At 38.4% G+C, this 21,069-nt stretch overlaps 1 protein-coding gene and 1 long non-coding RNA gene across 2 annotated transcripts in view; one reads left to right on the forward strand and one right to left on the reverse strand.

The window, feature by feature from the left end:
* Window positions 1–21,069, reverse strand: part of LOC126060636 (olfactory receptor 150-like) — an 881,095-nt gene that overhangs the window by 676,290 nt on the left and 183,736 nt on the right. The gene's annotated exons all lie outside the window — the stretch shown is intronic.
* On the forward strand, window positions 76–20,530 carry LOC126060686 (uncharacterized). The gene is made up of 3 exons (XR_007513634.1): window positions 76–245; window positions 10,926–11,035; window positions 18,755–20,530. It is a non-coding gene; the product is annotated as an uncharacterized LOC126060686 (long non-coding RNA).

Raw genomic sequence — 21,069 nt, forward strand, 5'->3', positions numbered from 1 at the left:
CGCAGCACACCCACCCACCCCGCCCCCCGCCGCCAGCCGCTGCGGCGCGCGCGCCCGCCCCTCCCCGCCCAGCCGGCCACCGGCGCTGTGGAGCGAGGTGCTAAGGGACCGCTGGAGGGCGGCGGCCTGGCCGGGACTCGGCGTCGCGCTCCCATGAGCCCTCGGCCCAGGTGCCGATGGGCGTCCCCAGCCAGCGCCTGGCACTGCGGCCGGGGCCCTGAGCCAGCCTGGCCGCCTGGGGCAAGGTAGGTGAGGGTCCCAAGGAGGCGGCCCAGGAAGGGGGCGCCTCAGGGGGCCGAGGCCGCTCACAACTCCTGCCCACGCCAAGGCTAGGGCGGGGGTCCGGTGTGTCCTGCCGCGGGCATCTGCCTGGGGGGGGGGGGCGAAAATGACTCTGTCAGCCGCCCAGGCCGGTGCCCTACTTCCCCCCCAGACTCTGCTGCCCACCCAGGCTTCTGGGCCACTGGTCATCGGGCGCTTATCTTCCAGAATGCCATCCGCCCCCCCATCCCGAATGCCAGTGCCCAAGAGTTCGCTGTTTTCTAAGACTGTTGGTCTTCCATCTCCAGCAATAAACCCATACCCTATTGTAACCCACTTTTTGCTGCAGCAACCTTGCCCCTCTGCAGTTCTGAGAGCTATAAAGTGCATTGCATTAAACTAGATGCTTTGAAAAAACTGAGTAAAAAAAAGGATGTGAAAAGTCTTAAGCCCCTAACACAAACTATAAAGCAGTAATTGAAGAAATACAAATACGCTGAGGACCTTTTTATTAAATTTATATTTTATGTATACTTTAAAAAAAATTGTCCTTTAAGTGAAAGTTTACAAATCCAATCAGTCTCTCACAGGAAAACTTATGTACACCATGCTATATAGACTCCCAATTGCTCTCCCCCTAATGAGACATCCCACTCCCTCCCTCCACTTTCTTTTGGTGTCCATTTTGCCAGCTTCGAACTGCCTCTACCCTCTCATCTCCCCTCCAGGCAGGACATGCCAACATAGTCTCAAGTGTCCACCTGATCCAAGAAGCTCACTCCTCACTGGCATGCCTCTCCAACTGACTGTCTAGTTCAATCCATGTCTGAAGAGTTGGCTTTGGGAATGGTTCCTGTCCAGGGCCAACAGGTCTGGGGGCCATGACCACCGGGATCCTTCTAGTCTCAGACCATTAAGTCTGGTCTTTTCATGACAATTTGGGGTCTGCGTCCCACAGTTCTCCTGCTCCCTCAGGGGTTCTCTGTTGGGTTCCCTGTCAGGGCATTCATTGGTTGTAGCCTGGCACCATCTAGTTTTTCTGGTCTCAGGATGATGTAGTCTCTGGTTTATGTGGCCTTTTCTGCCTCATGGGCTCGTAATTACCTCGTGTCCTTGGTGTTCTTCATTCTCGTTTGATGGAGGTGGGTTGAAACCAATTGATGCATCTTAGATGGTGGCTTGCTAGTGTTTAAGACCCCAGAGGCCACGCTCCAAAGTGGGATGCAGGATGTTTTCTTAATAGATTTTATTATGCCAATTGACTTAGATGTCCCCTGAAACCATGGTCCCCAAACCCCGCCCCTTCCATGCTGGCTTTCGAAGCACTCAGTTTATTCAGGGTACTTCTCTGCTTTTGGCTTAGTCCAGTTGTGCTGACCCCGCCTGTATTGTGTGTTGTCCTTCCTGCCACCTAAAGTAGCTCTCATCTACCATCTAATTAGTGCATGCCGCTCTCCCATCCTCCCTCCTGCCCCCCTCTCATAACCATCAAACGATATTTTCTTCTCTGTTTAAACTATTTCTCGAGCTCTTATAATAATGGTCTTATACAATATTTGTCCTTTTGCAGCTGACTAATTTCACTCATCATTATACCTTCCAGATTCCTCCATGTTATGGAATGTTTCACAGATTCATCACTGTTCTGTATCGATGGGTAATATTCCCTTCTGTGAATGTACCACAATTTATTTATCCATTCATCCGACGATGGGCACCCTGGTTGCTTCCATCTTTTTGCTATTGTAAACAGCGCTGTAATAAGCATGGGTGTGCATGTATCTGTTCGTGTAAAGGCTCTTATTTCTCTAGGATATATTCTAAGGAGTGGGATTGCTGGATCCCATGGTAGTTCTATTTCTAGCTTTTTAAGGAATCACCAGATCAGTTTCCAAAGTGGTTGTACCTTTTTACATCCCCACCAGGAGTGTATAAATGTACCAATCCCTTCACAGCCTCTCCAACATTTATTATTTTGTGTTTTTTGGATTTGCGCCAGCCTTGGAGTGAGATGAAATTTCATTGTAGTTTTGGTTTGCTTTTCTCTAATGGCTAATGATCATGAGCATTTCCTCATGTGTCTGTTAGCTACCTGAATGTCTTCTTTAGTGAAGTGTCTGTTCATATCTTTTGCCCATTTTTTAATTGGTTGTTTGTCTTTCTGTAATTGAGTTTTTGCAGTATCATGTAGATTTTAGACATCAAGTGTTGATCGGAAATGTCATAGCTGAAAACATTTTCCCGGTCTGTAGGTAACCTTTTTACTTTTTTGGTGAAGTCTTTTGATGAGCATAGGTGTTTGATTTTGAGGAGCTCCCAGTTGTCTAGTTTTTCTTCTACATTGTAAGGAATGTTTTGTGTACTGTTTATGCCATGTATCAGGGCTTAAACGTTGTCCTATTTTTTCTTCCATGATCTTTATTGTTTTAGATTTTATATTTAGGACTTTGATCCATTTTGAGCTCGTTTTTTTGCATGGTGTGAGGTATGGGTCTTGTCTCATTTTTTTGCAGATGGATATCCAATTATGCCACCACCATTTGTTTAAAAGACTGTCTTTTCCCCCATTTAACTGTTCTGGGGCCTTTGTCAAATATCAGTTGCTCATATGTGGAATGATTTATATCTGAATTCTCAATTCTGTTCCATTGGTCTATGTGCCTATTGTTGTACCAGTACCAGGCCATTTTGACTACTGTGGCTGTATAATAAGTTCTAAAATCCCATAGAATAAGGCCTCCCACTTTGTTCTTTTTCAGTAATGTTTTACTTAACAGGGGCCTTTTTTCCTTTCATAAGAAGTTGGTGATTTGTTTCTGCATCTCATTAAAGAATGTCGTTGGAATTTGGATCGGAAGTGCATTAAATGTATAGATCGCTTTTGGTAGAATGGACATTTTTATAATCTTAAGTCTTGCTATCCGTGAGCAAGATACGTTTTTCCACTTATGTGCGTCTCTTTTGGTTTCTTGCAGAAGTATATTGTAGTTTCTTTGTATAAGACTTTTACATCTCGGGTAAGATTTATTCCTAAGTATTTTATCTTCTTGGGGACTACTGTAAATGGTATTGATTTGGTGATTTCATCTTCGATGCTCTTTTTGTTGGTGTAGAGGAATCCAACTGATTTTTGTATTTTTATTTTGTATCCCCGATACTCTAGCTGAACTCTTCTATTAGTTTCAGTAGTTTTCTTGAGGATTCCTTAGGGTTTTCTGTGTCTAAGAGCATGTCATCTGCAAATAGAGATAATTTTACTTCTTCCTTGCCAATCTGGATGCCCTTTATTTCTTTATCTAGCCTAATTGCTCTGGCTAGGACCTCCAGAGCAATGTTGAATAAGAGTCATGATAAAGGGCATCCTTGTCTCGTTCCCATTCTCAAGGGGAGTGCTTTCAGGCTCTCTCCATTTAGGATGATGTTGGTTGTTGCCTTCGTATAAATGCCCTTTAATATGTTGAGGAAATTTCCTTCTATTCCCATTTTGCTGAGAGTTTTTATCAGGAATGTGTGTTGAACCTTTCCAAATGCCTTTTCTGCATCAATTGATAAAATCATGTGATTCTTGTCTTTTAATTCTGTGATGGATTACATTAATTGTTTTCCGAATGTTGAGCCATCCCTGCATACCTGGTATGAATCTCACTTGGTCATGGTGAATTTTTTTTTTTTTTTTTGATATGTTGTTGAATTCTATTGGCTAGAATTTTGTTGAGGATTTTTCCATTTAAGTTCATGAGGGATATAGGTCTGTAATTTTCTTTTTTTGTGGTGTCTTTTTTTTTTTTTTTACCTGGCCTTGGTTTCAGGGATATGCTGGCTTCATAGAATGAGTTTGCGAGTATTCCGTCCTTTTCTATGCTCTGAAATACCATTAGCAGTAGTAGTGTTAACTCTTCTCTGAAAGTTTTGTAGAACTCTGCAGTGAAGCCGTCTGGGCCAGGGCTTTTTTTTTTGTTGGGAGTTCTTTGATTACCTTTTCAATCTCTTCTTTTGGTATGGGCCTATTTAGTTGTTCTACCTCTGTTTGTGTTAATTTAGGTAGCCAGTGTGTTTCTAGGAAATCATCCATTTCTTCTAGGTTTTCAAATTTGTTAGAGTACAATTTTTCATAGTAATCTGATGCCATACTTTTTCTTTCAGTTGGCTGTGTTGTGATATTGCCCATCTCATTTCTTATTTGAGTTCTTTGCTTTCTCTCCTGTTTTTCTTTTGTCAGTTTGGCCAATGGTTTATCAATTTTGTTGATTATTTCATAGAACCAGCTTTTGGCCTTGTTAATTCTTTCAATTGTTTTTCTGTTTTCCATTTCATTTAGTTCTGCTCTATTTTTTATTATTTGTTTTCTTCTGGTGCCTGAGGGTTTCTTTTGTTGCTCTCTATTTTTTTTTTTTTTTTTTTTTTATCTGTTCATGTGGTAGGGATAGTTCTTTGATTTCGGCCCTTCTTTTTGGATGTGTGCATTTATTGGTATAAATTGACCTCTGAGCACTGCTTTTGCCATGTCCCAAAGGTTCTGATAATAAGTGTTTTCATTCTCATTGGATTCTCTGAATTTCTTTATCCCATCCTTAATGTCTTCTATAATCCAGTCTTTTTTGAGCAGGGTATTGTTCATTTTCCAAGTGTTTCATTTCTTTTCCCTGCTTTTTCTGTTATTTCCACTTTTATGGCCTCATGGTCAGAGAAGATGCTTTGTAATATTTCATTGTTTTGGATTCTGCTAAGGCTTGCTTTATGACCTAATATGTGGTCTATTCTAGAGAATGTTCCATGTGTACTAGAAAAGAAAGTATAGTTGGTTGCTGTTGGGTGGAGTGTTCTGTATATGTCTATGAAGTTAGGTTGGTTTATTGTGGCATTTAGATCTTCTGCGTCTTTATTGAGCTTCTTTCTGGATGTCCTGTCCTTCACTGAAAGTGGTGTGTTGAAGTCTCCTACTATTACTGTGGAGCTGTCTATCTCACTTTTCAATGCTGATAGAGTTTGTTTTATGTATCTTGCAGCCCTTTCATTGGTGCATAAATATTTAATATGGCTATATCTTCTTGGTGTATTGTCCCTTTAATCATTATACAGTGTCCTTCCTTATCCTTTCTGATGGATTTAACTTTAAAGTCTATTTTGTCAGAAATTAATATTGCCACTCCTGCTCTTTTTTGATTGTTGTTTACTTGATATATTTTTTTCCATCCTTTGAGTTTTAGTTTCTTTCTGTCTCTAAGCCTATGGCATGTCTCTTTAGGCAACATATAGATGGAACCTGTTTTTTTTACCCATTCTGCCATTCTCTGTCTCTTTATTGGTGCATTTAGTCCATTTATATTTAGCGTAATTTTAGATAGGTATGAACTTTGTGCCGTCATTTTGATGTCTTTTTTTGTGTGTTGTTGACAGTTTCTTTTTCCCACTTAATTTTTAGTGCTAAGTAGTTTATATATTGTCTTCTGCTCATATTTGTTATTGATTTTGTTTCTGCCGAGTCTCTAGTTTTTGTCTTCTATTTTATTTTGATATGTAGAATAGTTTGTCTCTTTTGTGGTTACCTTAATATTTACTCCCATTTTTTCTAAACTTAAACCCAACTGTTGTTTCTTTATATCACCTTGTCTTCCTCTCCATATGAAAGATCTACAACTTCATTTCTTAGTCCCTCTTTATTGTTTTAATGTTGTCTTCTTTTACATAATAACATTGCTATTTCCCAGTTTTGAGCATTTTTTTTTTTCTTATCTTGATTTATTTTTGTGATTTCCCCACCTGGATTGACATCTGATTGCTCTGTCCAATGTCCTAGTTTTCGGTTCATACCCGATATTGATTTTCAAAACAAAGAAGTCCCTTTAGTATTCCTTGTAGTTTTGGTTTGGTTTTTATGAATCCCCTAATCTTCTTTTACTGGGTTTGGGTAATCTTTTTATCTGGAAATGTCCTAATTTCACCTTCATATTTGAGAGACAGTTTTGCTGGATATATGATTCTTGGCTGGCAATTTTTTTTCCTTCAATGCTTTATATAAGTCATCCCATTGCTGTCTTGCCTGCATGGTTTCTGCTGAGTAGTCAGAGCTTATTCTTATTTACTCCCCTTTGTAGGCAATTTTTCGTTTATCCCTAAAAAAAAAAAAAAAATAGCTGTTCTTAAAATTCTCTCTTTAGCTTTGCTTTTGGCAAGTTTGACTATAATATGTCTTGGTGACTTTCCTTTAAAACCTGCCTTATGTTGGGTTCGATGAGCATCTTGGAAAAATATCTTCCCATCTTCCATGATATCAGGAAATTTTTCTGTCAACAGATCTTCAACAATTCTCTCCGTATTTTCTGTTCCCTGTTCTGGTACTCCAATCACTCATAGGTTATTTTCTTGATAGACCCCCACAAGATTCTTAAGTTTTCTTCTTTTTTTTAAACTCTTTTATCTGATTTTTCTTCATATATATTAGTGCCAAGTGCTTTATCTTCAAGTTCAGAAATACTGCCTTCCACTTGACCAATTCTGCTCCTCTGGCTTCCTATGGAATTGTCTAATTCTGTAATTTTATTGCTAACCTGCTTTTCTGATTGCTGTGTGTCTATGGATTTTTCCAGCTTATTAAATTTTTCATTATGTTTCTGAATAACGTTTTTAATTTCTTCAACTAGTTTAGCTTTGAGTTCCTTGGCTTGTTCTGCATATTGCCTGATTTCCTTCCTGATATTTTGAAGTGTTCTGTATATTAATCTTTTGTATTCTGCCTCTGGTAATTCCAGGAAGGCACTTTCATCTGGAAGATTTCCTGATTCATTGTTTTGAGAGCTTGTTGAAATGATCATGACCTGTTTTTTTTTGTGATTTGATATTGACTGTTGTCTTCGAGCCATCTATAAGTTATTTTATTAGTTTATTTTATGTTTGCTTACTGTGTCGTAGCTTCTTGCTTTGCTTTATTTTGTATTGGTATACCCCAATGCGTTGCTTGAGTGAGCTAGCTTGATTATTTTCACCTTTAAAGCTCTGATGTTCTGTCTCCAGATGGCTAGAGCTGTTATCAGGTATGTCAGTCTAGGAGCCCGTTCACTTTTCTTGTATGGATTCAGCTTAGGTGTCCAGGCAGCTGGTCATCAAGTGTGCGGTACGGGATCTGTCCTATAGTCTTAGAGGGGCAGGGGTGATTGGTGAAGGTACCAGTATCTGGTTGCAGCAGGGGTTCACGCTCCGAATAAGGCTGGGGACTGAGCATCATCCCCCGTGTCTCTGAGGAAAGCGTGCCCCTCTTCCCTATAGCATACAGGTGGGTGGGCTCTGCAGGCAGCCTGTGGGCACCCACCGTTTTGGTCGTAAGGACTGGGAGGTACCAGTTGTCCTTGGACCCCTGTCACGGGTGGCTGTGTGGCCTGTGTGGAGCCACCAGCCCTTAGGCCCCTGATGTGAGTAGGTGAGGACTCTGTTTAATAGGCAAAGTGGTGTCAAACGTCAAATACCAATCTCTCCACTGCACAGCTGAAACAATTGTAGTCTGCCAACAGGGGCCTACTCTCCTAAAATAGGCCCACACAGGTCCATGAAGAGGGGAAAGGTACTAGAAGTCCATGGACCATATATGCCTGGACAAGAGCTGCTTCTGTCCTGAGCTCCCCCAGTTAGTGGAGCTTGCATTTTATTTTTTCCCCAGCTGAGAATTTATTCTTTCTCCAAGGTTGGAAGGATAGCTCTCGGTGATCACCAGGGCCTATCTCAGGCCCAGGGAAATCAACAGTCCCTGAAGTCGGCTTGGCAGCGGGGTACGCGGTAAAATATATGGAAGTACTTAGCCTTTGCCAAGAGTGCCGTTCTTCTCTGGTTCCAGACGTGTGAGTAGGCTGTGTGGCTGGCTGCTTCTCCCTGGGGAAACTGCAGCCAAAAGCTAGTATCAGCCTACCTCAGCTGCTTCTGGGAATGGAGCCTGAGGGCTCCCAGCAATTCAGGTGCAGTAACTCCTCTCTGCTTCTGAACTGTCTCTTCCTCCCCCTGCTGCTTAATTCATTTTCTAACTTTTCCTTTGATGTTCACGGCTTCTATGTTGTCATAAATGTACACGTTTCACTTGTTTTTCTAGGTGTTTGTTGTAAGAGGTCTCACCAGAAGTGTCTGTTTATTCTGCCATCTTGGTCCCGCCTCTATGTTTTTCCTCCTTTTTATTTTGATGGGTAGATTTGGTAGCTTCCTTTTGTTTACCTTGAAATTTACGTTTACTTTTCTAAGTTTAAACCAGTCTTTTATTTCCTAATATCACCTTAACTTTCTCACATATTGAAGTTCTGTGATTACACTGCTTATTTCCTCTTTTTAGATTTGACATTGTCATTGTTTACATATTGATGCCTCTGGTTCCCTATTTTCAGTCTTTTAGCTTTGATTTTTATTGTGAATCCTCTGGGTTGATAACTGGCTGATCTGTCCTGTGTTCTAGTCTTGGATTTTTTTCTGATGTTACTTCTCTAACTGGAGGGCTCCCTTTAATATGTCTTGTAATTTTGGCATGGTCTTTTCAAATTCTCTTAATTTCTGTTTATCTGGAAATTACTTAATGTAATCATTATATTTGAGAGACAATTTTACTGACTATATAATTCTTAGCTGGCATTTCTTTTTCCTCCAAGGCTTTCTATATGTCAACCCATTGCCTTCTTGCCTGCGTGGCTTCTACTGTGCAGTCAGAGTTTTGTCTTATTGGTTCTCCTTTGGAGGTGACTTTTTTTTTTCCCTAGCCACTCTCAAGATTCTTTCTTTTTCTTTGGTTTTAGAAAGTTTGGTGACTTTCTTTTGGGGTCTAAGCTGTATGGTGTTCGTTAAGCCTCTTGGATAGGTATTTTCTTGTCTTTCATGATATTAGGGATGTTTTCTGCCAGCAAATCTTCAACAATTCTGTCTGTGTTTTCTGTTACTCTCCCCTGTTCTGGTACTCAGATTACTCAGTGGTTTTTCCTCTTGATAGTATCCCACATAATCCTTAGGCTTTCTTCACTTTTTTTTTTTTTTTTTAATATTTTTCCTCAGACAAATTGGTGTCAAGGGATTTATCTTAAATCTCACTAATTCTGTCTTCCCTTGTCTATATTCTGTTCTTACAACCTTCTACAGAATTCTCTAATTCTAAAATTTGATTGTTACTCTTTTGAATTTCTATTTTCTGTTTCTGTATGCTTTCTAGCAGCGTGATTATTCTGTCATTTTTTTCTTGTATTGTTTTCCTGACTCCTTCTATTGATGAACAAAGAATAAAGAAGATCGAAGAAGAATCGATGCCTTTGAATTATGGTGTTGGCCAAGAACATTTAATATACCAGAAACTGCCAGAAGAATGAATAAATCTGTCCTGGAAGAAGTACAGCCACAATGCTCCTTAGACGCGGTGATGGCAAGACTTTGCGTACTTTCAACATGTTATCAGGAGGGATGAGTCCCTGGAGAAGGGTATCCTGCTTGGTGGAATAGAGTGTCAGAGAAAAAGAGGAAGACCCTTGGTGAAATGAATTGACACAGTGGCTTCAACAGTGAACTCAAGCATAACAAAGATTTTGAGAATGGCACAGGACCAGGCAGTATTTTGTTCTGTTGTGCATAGGGTCTCTGTGAGTGGGAACAGACTCGAGGGCACCTAACAATGACAACAACAACAAAATTTCTCTCTCATACTGGACTTTTCCACAAGTCAACCCAAACTACATTTTAATTCCCAAAATAATATAGCAATATATCTTGGATTCTCCAGGAGAATCCTAAATTCAAATATTCTGTTGCTACCTTAGCCCATGATTCACACATTATGTTTAAAGCAGGACTCTGCTGACTCTAGGTCTGAAGACAGATTCGTTTGTTATTCTGGCAGTATTCTTCACCAACAGCATAATTCAAAGGCATCAATTCTTCTTTGCTCTTCCTTATTCATTATCCAGCTTTGGAATGCATATGAGGCTCTGGAAAATACCATGCCTTGGTACAGGCACACCTTAGTCCTCTACCCGACCCCTTTGCTTTTTAACACTTTAAAGAGGTCTTTTGTAGCAAATTTGCCAGTGGAATAAGTCATCTGATTTCTTAATTGCTGCTTCCCTGGGCATTCATTGTGGATCCAAAGTGAAATGAAATCCTTGACAAATTCAGTATTTTCTCTGTTTATCATGATGCTGTTTGTTGGTCCAGTTGTGAGGATTTTTGTCTTCTTTATATTGAGGTGCAATCTGTACTGAAGGCTGTAGTCTTTGATCTTCAGCAGTAACTGCTTCAAATCCTCTTCACAAACCACTGTAAATCCCAAGAATGATGAAAAGAAAAACCGCACTTAAGCATATCAGAGAGAAGCTACTAAAAAATAAAGGCAAAGAGAAAATTATAAATGTGGCAAAGAAATGGCTATTATTTTTAAAGGAACAACAATTTGATATCTTTATTCTTAAAAGTCAGAACAAAATGAGAAAAATTAAAAAAAAAATTTTTGTATTTTAGATGGTTTACAGAGCAAATTAGATTCTCATTAAACATTTAATATACATCTTGTTTGGTGACATTGGTTGCCAACCCCACAACATGTCAACCCTCTCCCCTTCTTGAACTTGGGTTCCCCACTACCAGCTTTTTTGTTCCCTCCTGCCTTCTTGTCCATGCCCCTGGGATGTGTGCCCATTTAGTCTTGTTTTGTTTTACAGGTCTGTCTAATCTTTGGCTGAAGTGTGAACCTCAGGAGTGACTTCATTACTGAGCTATAAGGGTGTCTGGTGGTCAGACTCTCAGAGTTTCTCCAGTCTATGTCAGACCAGTAAGTTTAGTCATTTGTGTGTGTGTGTGTGTGAGTTAGAATTGTGTGCTGCATTTTTCTCCAGCTCTGATTGGGGCCCCCTATTGTGATTGCTGTCAGAGCAGTCAGTGGGAAAACATTTTTGAAGTACTACACAAAATAATAATCAACCTAAAATTTTATGCAAACTGTCAATATACTTAAAAAGTGATTTTTGGAAAATAAAAATATTTCTACATGAATAAAAAAGTAATAATTGCCTCTATTAGGCATGAACTTCAAAAAATATTAAAGGATGTCTTCTCACACAAAGAAAATAAACAGAATGGAAATTTCTGTCTACACAATATAATAAAGAATAGCAAATTTATAGGGACATTTAAAAGACATTTTTGTCAACTTAAAAGTTCTTTGAAAGGTTAATACTATTGAATAATAATAACAATGTATTATAAATATTGTAACTTAAGTAGAAGTAAAAGGGTTAACAACTGTAGTACAGATCAAGGGAGGAGATAAGTGGAAGTATACTATAAATTTCCTACGTTATACATGACATGGTGTCATATTACTTGAAAATATAATAAACTAAAGTTGTAAAACCTTTATCAGTCATCAGAAATAAAAACAAAGGCATAACTGATAAGTCAGTGTTTTTAATGTTGTTGTTAGATGCCTTCAAGCTGATCTCAACTCCTGTCAATCCCATGTGGCAGAATAAAACAGCCCCAAAGGTTTTCTTGACTGTAATCTTTACAGAAGCATATCACCAGATCTTTCTCTTGTGAAGCTGCTGGATGAGTTTAGCAGTTCAGAAGCAGATCCTTTAACCATTTTCGTCTCCAGGTCACCAGGACTCTTTGATAAGCCAATAAAACCAAAACCAAACTCTTTGCAATGGAGTCAATTCTGACTCGTAGCAACCGTATAAGACAGAGTAGAACTGCCCCACAGGGTTTTGAAGGCATGGCTGGTGGATTCAAACTGCCAACCTTTTGATTAGAAGCCGAGTTTGTAACCTCTGCACCACTGTGCTCCTAACAAGCCAATAGGAGAGAGAAAACAGAATATAAAAAAAAAAAAAGATTTTTGTTACCAATAGAAAACAAATAGCAATATGGTAAGTTTAAATGTAATCATATCAAAATTACTTTAAATATAATCTAAACACTCCAATTCAAAAGCAGAGAATGTTAGGGAGAAAAACAAATAGAAGTACATGTGTTCTAAAAAAATAAAATAACCAACCAGAAACCACACACATACACACATGCACACACACAGACATTTTAAATGTAAAGTTACTGAGGTTAAAAAGTAAAAAAGATGGAAAAAAAGACAATGTAAAAACAAAGCTAAAATAGCTATATCAATATCAGTGAAACTAGATATCAGAAGAAGAAATCTGGCAGGGGCAAAGAAGAATATTTTTCGATGGCAAAATGGTCAACTCATCAGTAATACATGAAAACACAAATGCATATGCACCTGATAAGAGGGTTTCATAATAGATACGTCTGTGTCAGTGAGGTCTTGCTCTTCAGATAGGTGGGACTGCCATACTTTGAACACCAGTTTGCTGCTTTGCAGTCAGGAAATTGTCTCCTAGCAGAGAGCAAACATGGTTGTGAGGCTTAGATGATGAGTTTTTCTCTACTCAGTAATCATAGTTTTGTAATACTCGTCCATGGCCTACAAACAGTTAACTTATTTATTTTGTCCAGTTTTTTAAAAATTGTTTTCAGTCTAAAATGATGTCATCTATGAGATCTAGAGTGCCAATATAATGACAGTGATTGGCTAATAAAAAAAAAAAAAAACTCAAATTTCTTCAATATGCTGTAACACATTTTTTTTTTTTTTGCGTCTTAATTTCCTCTTTGAATTTGCTCAACTGATAGTGAGCCCAGCTCTCAAAATCTTTGTCTCTCATCTTGCAGTTGTTTGTTTGGATGGTTCAAGCATCCTCCTGTATTTTTGTCAGAATCCCAACCTGTCATCTCAGGAGGAGATAGCCTGTGTTTTCCATGGCAGTGATCCTCATGCTCATTTCCCTGTTCTACAGTCTGAGGACAAAAATGCCCCAGTGTCCAAGACCGTGTAGCAAACAGCCCAATTAAATGTGGCTGTAATTTATGTCTGCTTTCCTGAGTCACTGATTACTTTCAAGACAAATGTTTTATTAGAAATTTTTAAATGTGTGTGTAGAAAACTTTTGGTTGACCTTTAAGCCTATGCCAGCTGCCCAGTGCTTTATCAGACCCCTACTTTCTGGGAGGCCCCTGATAATTCAGTTCCTCTGACCTACTCTTTCCTCATCCATTCGTCCCAGGCAAGCTTCTGTGACCTATGTCCTGGAGTCAGTTCTCAATGTTAAAACAAAAACATAAAAAAAACGGTCTGCACATTCACATTTATAAAACAAAGATCATTAACAGGACACTGAAGCTTGTCATGAATGATCTGTGGGATTATGAGATCTTTTTGCTTTCTTATGACTTCTGTATCTTTAAGTTTCATGAATTAGTTTTACAATCTTAAACAGATAAAAGTTCCAGTTTAATCACGAGATAAATTTAGAAAAAATATAATTATTTTCTATTTTTTAAAAAGTATAAAAAAGGAAAAAAAATTACCCTTTTTTCCACCACTACAAAAAAACTCTTAAATATCATTCAGTTTAATGTTAATTTTTCCATAATAAGTGAGTTCAATTAATTGTGAATCATATATTTCCCTTAATATGATTTTAAATGTATGTATATTTTCTATATCCTGATACGTTATTTCAATTTCTTACTTAATCAATTTTTTACATAATTAATGTCCTTGTGGATTTCTGTTGAATAAACAAATATGACTATAACATCATTACTACTGTAATTCTGATTTGCCTACCAAATGACTTAGCAAGCCAAGTATTAGGTATTTATTCTGATTTATGCCAAACTTTCTTGATCCATTTCTAGTTGCCACAACACTGCCCCCCTTCCATTCCTGTCATTGTTGTGTCCAGACTTTTGGATGTGGCAGTCAGCTCTGTACAGATGACAGCCTTGGAAACCCTATGGAGGCACTTCTACTCTGTCCTATAGGGTGGCTAGCAGCCTGAATCCACTCAACAACAATGGCTTTTTTGATTTGTTTTGGACTCTTTTTGTGTATCTTCAAGAGACTGAAATAAAACAAACTGCTGGAAACCATGGAGAGACATATTTTGTTTCACAAGAAGTGAGAACATTCTAGCAGTCAGACGTAACCAGGAATGAAATCAGCTGCCTTAGTATGCAGCCAAGTACTCACAATTAGTGCTGTTTAAGCATAGCCTGCATAACCACTTAACACTTGTATTGTTCAAGGACAAAAACACTGCAGAAAACACTGGGTATGCCATCTTTATTACCTCTTTCAAGTCCAGCATTTCATGATTTTATAAATTTAATTGGACTGTTATATACACAGTGATTAACTGCTAGGCTGCTAACCAAAGTGTGGGCAATTCAAATCCATCATGGGCTTCTTGGAAACTCTGTAGGGCAGTTCTACTCTGTACTGTAGGATCGCTATGAGTAGGAATCAACTCGACGGCAATAGGCTATTGTTACGCAGTCTTGCATTCAAATCTCTGCTCAACCACATACTTGCTGTGTGACCTTGGGCAAACAATTTTTAATCTCCAAGCCTCTAAAAAAAAAGATGTTAATATTTATCTCTTGGTAGTGGTGTGAAACACACTTAAAATAACACCTGGAAAGTGTTTAGTACCGTTATCGGCTGTTGACTAGAACTTAATAAAACTTAATAAATGTTGTGTTGTTGTTTTAGACACAGCTTATTGAGTTTCTGGAAACCCTGGTGATGTAGTGTTTAAGAGGTCAGCAGTTCAAATCTGCCAGGCACTCCTTGGAAACTCTATGGGGCAGTATTACTCTGTCCTGTAGGGTCGCTATGAGTCGGAATCGACTCGAGGGCAGTGGGTTTGGTGTGGTTTTTTTTTTGAGTTTCTCTCTAAAATGTCTTTCATTTGCTCAACATGTTCATTCCGATAATGATGGCCATAATTTACTTCCTTAGCTTCACTTTCTTTTTGGTCTTTTTTTCATTAACACACATAGTAATACAGAGATTCACAATGATTTTACTGATATTAAACTCTTAAAAGTCATCAGTATTCCCCATGGTCTATAAATGAAGTTCAGACTGATTTTCGTGTCATTCAAAGATTTGTATCATCTAACAAAAAATTATTTTTATTATAATTTCTTTAAAAAGTTTTACTATATAAATATAAATAAATCCTCTGAAACATATACAATTTTTATAAAGTTATTTCAATTTATCACCCATCATGTGAAAAAAAAAAGCTTTTCACTGGATGTCTTCGTTCAATGCCAGGAATAATACAATAAAAATTACTCACACATGGATTTCAAGTGATTAAAAATTATTTATTTTACACATCTTTTTTTTCCAGATGAGTTTGTTTGTACACTTATTGGTAAACAAGGGATAATACATAAAGTATTAAGATCAAAGGACACAGACCACACAGATCATTCTATGTATTATGATAGGTAAATCTTATCTAACAAAGTGCCAAATTCCATGTATATAAATTATAATCTCGCCACACGAAGGCCTTTGAAGATGTTTAAAAATGATTAGAGGCAATATGGATTACTACTGGAATTAAAAAATAAATAAATAAGCCCATTGCCATCCAGTTGATTGGCAGTTCCAGAGTAGAACTGCCCCATAGGGTTTCTAAGGAGCAGCTGGTAGATTCAAACTGCCAATCTTTTTGGTTAGCAGCCAAATGCTTAACCACTGTGCCACCAGGGGTCCCTGGAATATTCAGAGGATGCTAAATTTGTCAATCATTGTGGAAAACTATCCGAGTCTCTATCAGCCATAAGCATCACACACTTTAATTCTTCCAGGTATAAGTCAAAATTCAGAAAGCAAATATTTACACTAAGTCTAAATTATCAAAATCGTTTATCATTATACAGCAATTATGCCTTTATTTTGACTACTTTTCTATATCTTGAGAGGTCATCGTAAGTCAGTTCCATTTGTAGCCATCTACTATAATCTCTACATTTAGAACAAACAGCAGCATACCCATCCAGTGACACCAGATTCACTCTTTCTTGCTCTTGGACCCACTTGCTTCTTTGTTATGGATGGAAAGGGAATCTCTCTAATTCTCTGTTATTCCCTGTTTTAGTTGGGTAGATGCCCAGCTGGAGGAGGGAAGAGTTTGCTTTTCCAGCCAACTTTAGCCCGCAGGTTGACCTCTATCACCCTGTACACATTGATTATAGAGGAAAGGTCTCTTTGTAAGAAGAAAGAAGAAAATACATTCCTGTCATGACATAAATAGTTTATACACTCAAGCTCTAAGTGTCTTTTACTTCTCCCAAAAGGCTGTGCATAGGTGGTGGGCTGTTCAGTTATGTACTTCCCCTGCATTGTCTAGGGATTTTAAAAACACATTGACATTCATCATCCCGTTTCAATCAATCCCTGTAAAGATTTGGTGCAAATTATGATGGTTAAGATTATGTATTAACTTTGCTGGGCCATGATGCTCATGGTTTGGCAATTATGATGTAGTTTGGCAGCTATGTAATGACATAATTACCTCCATAATGAGATCTGGGATAATGTAATCACCTCCATGATGAGATCTGTTATGAGAGGCCAATCAGTTGAAAGGGAGTTTCTTTTGGAGTGCACCTGCATTCAATATGGGTGGACTTTCCAGGAAAGCTCCAGGGCTTTTCTTTGCTGTGGATACTACAGCTATCTCCTGTTCATCTGACCTCTGGTTCTTGGAACTTGAGCTAGTTGCTTACCTGGCCATCTTGCTATTCTTCAGCCTTCATAGTTCTGAGCCAGAGTTCTGCCAACTTACCTGCCACTCTTGGGTTCACCAACCCCTGAAGCTACGTGGGTAAGGAGAAGCCTACAGCCTGACCCAGGGATTTGGAACTTACTAGCCTCTACAACCACATGAGCCATTTCTTTCTCTCCATATATGTACATATATATGTTGTCAGCTGCTGTCAAGTCTGTTCTTACTCGTAGTGACACTATGTACAACAGAAAGAAAAACTGCCTGGTCCTGCGCCATTCTCACGGTCATGGTTATGATTGAGCCCATTGTAGTAGCCACTGTGTCAATCCATCTAGTTGAGGGTCTTCCTCTTTTTCACTGACACTCTAATTTATCACCCATGATGTCCTTCTCCAGGGACTAATACCTTCTGATAACATGCCCAAAGTATGTGAGATGAAGTCTCGCTATCTTTACTTCTAAGAAGCATTCTGGCTGTACTTCTTCCAAGACAGATTTGTTCATTCTTTTGGTTATCAGCCAAACTCTTTCAACACTGTGCCACCAGGGCTTCTTAACAATAACTATAATAATAAAAATTAATTTTGATATCACGTGGAGAATACAAAACACAGAATTGTGTTCCAGGGAATCACAGTATCTATTCTGCACACATGGGGCGGGCTGCTACCTTCCTGAGGGTAAGAAATTCTTTCTTTAATTCACATTTTCTATACATGCCTCTTTGGTTTTGTCATGAACGCTGTTATGAGTTTTAAGGTATAATTGCCCCTGCCTTTGTATAATTAGTATTTACCAAAGAAATGACCCTGGAATGATTCTTCTGTTGAAGAGAACAGATTAGCAAATACTTGATTCCTACTTGAAAGCACTTAGGGAAAAAAAAAATCCAATTTTTCATTGCATGACTGTAATTACAGAATATTGTAAAGTAAAAATTCTGATTTATTTCCTAAAGATGCAGTTTTGTTGGTAGCACCCCCCCACCCAAGATACATTTTTTATATCATCCAAACCCAGAAAACCAAGCCCACTCCTGCTGAGTTGATTCCCACTCATAGAAACCCAAAAGGAAAGTAGTACTCTCCCGTATGGTTTCTTAGACTGTACATCTTCACAGAAGCAGACTGCCATGTCTTTCTCCTGTGGATCGGGGTGGTGGGTTCCAACCAACGACCTTTTGGTTAGTGGCCAAGCTCTTTAACCACTGTACCACCAGGGCTCCACTTCATATAACAGGTTATTAAAATATGTGGCTTTAAGATAATATTATTCACCATTACTTTTCAGAGATGAGGTAGTTAACATTTTGATCTAATGACTCTTCTGAAGTCAATATTTGTTGAATAATTGCATATTCCACACAAACATATATCTACATATCTATTAAAAGTTTCTCAAAGTAAGAAGACTTTACACATAACTGATTCACTGAAATTAAGCTCTCTCTTTGGTATAGTTCAAGAGTGGGGGCAGGCCTGTCCAGTTAGGTTTTGTTCGTTTTAATTTCCACCACCCCTGGCTTAAATAATTAAATTAGCCAATCTTGCTCTTCACCTCAGGGGTTGCAGTATTTTATTTTCTAAACTATTATTATCTAATTAATAAGTATTTCTGAAAAGAACTAATAAATGTTCACATTGTTCAATCATGCTTTCATTTCTGTTTGTTCACTTCCTTTTTTTTTTTTACTGTTGTCAGAATTTTACTTTGTAAAATATTGAGATAAACATTTTTTCCCCTTACTGAAAATTCTACACTATGTTTTGATTTTCTATTGACCTCAAGACTAATTATGTTGAGTCTGACATTCAGAGCTTTCTGGCTCTGCTTCTAATCTATTATGCCCATTTAATTCCTCTATTTTCCTTTCCAAGTGAGATGTTTCAAGAAACAGATGCAGCACTGGAGGTGTCCAATCATCTCTGTCAAGAAATTTGGAAGACAACTTCCTGGTGAACTGACTGGAAGAGATGCATATTTGTGCCCATTCCAAAGAAAGGTGATGAAACAGTGCTTGATATAATGGAATAATATCATTTTTATCACACATAAGTAAAATTTATGCTGAGGATCATTAAAAAACAGTTGCAGCAGTGCATCCAAAGGGAACTGTCAGAAGTTCAAGCCAAACTCAGAAAAGGACGTGGAATGAGGGATATCATTGCTGAATGTCAAATGGATCTTGGCTGAAAGTAGAGAGTGCAAGTTAACCTTTGTTTTAGGGACTATGCATAGACATTCGACTGTGTGGGTCGTAACAGTTTATGGATAACACCACAAAGAATCGGTATTGCAGAACACTTAATTGTGCTCATTAGGAATCTGTACATAGATCAAGAGGCAGTCGTTTGAACAGAGGAAGGTTATACTGTGTTGTTTAAAGTCAGGAAATGTGAGCGTCAGGGTGGTATCCTTTCCCCATACTTATTCAATCTGTATGCTGGCAAATAATCCAAGAAGTTGATTTATATGAAGAAGAATGCAGACTCAGGATAGGAGAAGACTCTTTAACAACCGTGTTATGCAGATGAAAAATGATGCAATTTTGCTCTGCTGCAAGTGAAGAGGACTTGAAATACAATGTTATGAAGATCAAAGACTATAGCCTTCAGTATGGACAGCACTTCAACATAAAGAAAACCAAAATCTTCACGACTGGACCAATAAGCAACAAAATGATAAACTGAGAAAATATTGAAGTTGTCAAGGATTTTATTTTACTTGAATCCACAATCAACACCCTTGGAAACAACAATCAAGAAATCAAATATCTTATGGCATTGGGCAAATCCGCTGCAAAAGATCTCTTTAAACTCTTAAAAAACAAAGATGTCACGTGAAGGACTAAGGTGCACCTGACTCAAGCCACGGTGTTTTCAATTGCCTCATATGCATTCAAAAGCTGCACAATGAACAAGGAAGACCGAAGAATTGACATCTTTGAATTATGGTGTTGGCAAAGAATATTGAATGTACCATGGACTGTCAAAATAACAAACAAATCTGTCTTGAAGAGGTACTGTCAGGAAGCTCTGTAGAAGCCTGATGGCAAAACTTTATCTCAAATACTTTGGATATGTTATCAGGAGGGATTAGTCCCTGGAAAAGGACATCATGCTTAGTGAAGTAGACGGTCAGCACAAAAGAGGAAGACCCTCAGTGAGATGGACTGACACAGTGGCTACAAAAATGGGCTCAAGCATAATTAAGATCGTGAGGATGGTTCAGACCCAGGCAGTGTTTGTTTCTGTTGCACGTAGGGTCCCTAAGTCGGAACTGGCTCCACGGCACCTAACAACAACATATTCAGTGGGGAGAAGCACAGTCATAGAGGGAGCTAGTGACGCTTGGTGTGTAGAGAATCCTCAGGGAGTCCTTTGACCTCCTAAAGTTACCTTTGGCCTAAGTAGCACTTCGAGTAAAATCATGAATCTTGGAGTCAAATTTCTCAAGTGTGTTTCCAGGCTTAACTGCTTTTTGTTTGAAACTTAAGACAGGTTATGCAAACTCTTTAAGATTTCATTTCTTTGTCTTTGAAAGGAGACTAGTACTAGAACTTGCGCTGGGGGAATATTGTAAATATTAAATAAAGTGATGCACCTGGTTGTTTGGTACAGGGTTTGACATCTTATAAAATCTCAGTAATGTATGTTACCTCATTATCATTATCATCATCATAGTCCTTTTTTGTTTGCATATTATTTAAAAATGAAACTATGGTTCTTGTAATTCTAGACAGTTTTTGTTTTTATTCTCCATATTTCTGTATATATAGTCGTTGTAATATAGGCTTGAAGAAAGAGGTGGCGTGAAGGGGACTTTTTCACATGTATAGGGGAAAGAAGTGTCAATGAACCCATAAACTTCAAGAATTAACGGAACAAATTATATATATCAGCAAACCAAAGACCTGTTTCTGATAGGACACTGTAGCACAGATTCCATTCATGAGCATGCTTTATTTTCTAGAATTTCCTTCAGGACAAATTTGACATTCTTGTCACTATGAGTCAGAATCAACTCAATAGCAGTGGGTTTGGTTTTTGGTTGGTATTCTGACTGTAGATCATGGGGTTCAGTATTGCTACAATAGTACAGAGCACAGAGGACACTTTGCCTTGGTCCATGGACCTGAAATTTGATGGCTATAGGTACATAAATGCTACAGAACCTTAAAACATTGTAACAG

Source organism: Elephas maximus, chromosome 17, assembly GCF_024166365.1.
Source record: "Elephas maximus indicus isolate mEleMax1 chromosome 17, mEleMax1 primary haplotype, whole genome shotgun sequence".
In the NCBI taxonomy this organism is placed as follows: domain Eukaryota; kingdom Metazoa; phylum Chordata; class Mammalia; order Proboscidea; family Elephantidae; genus Elephas; species Elephas maximus.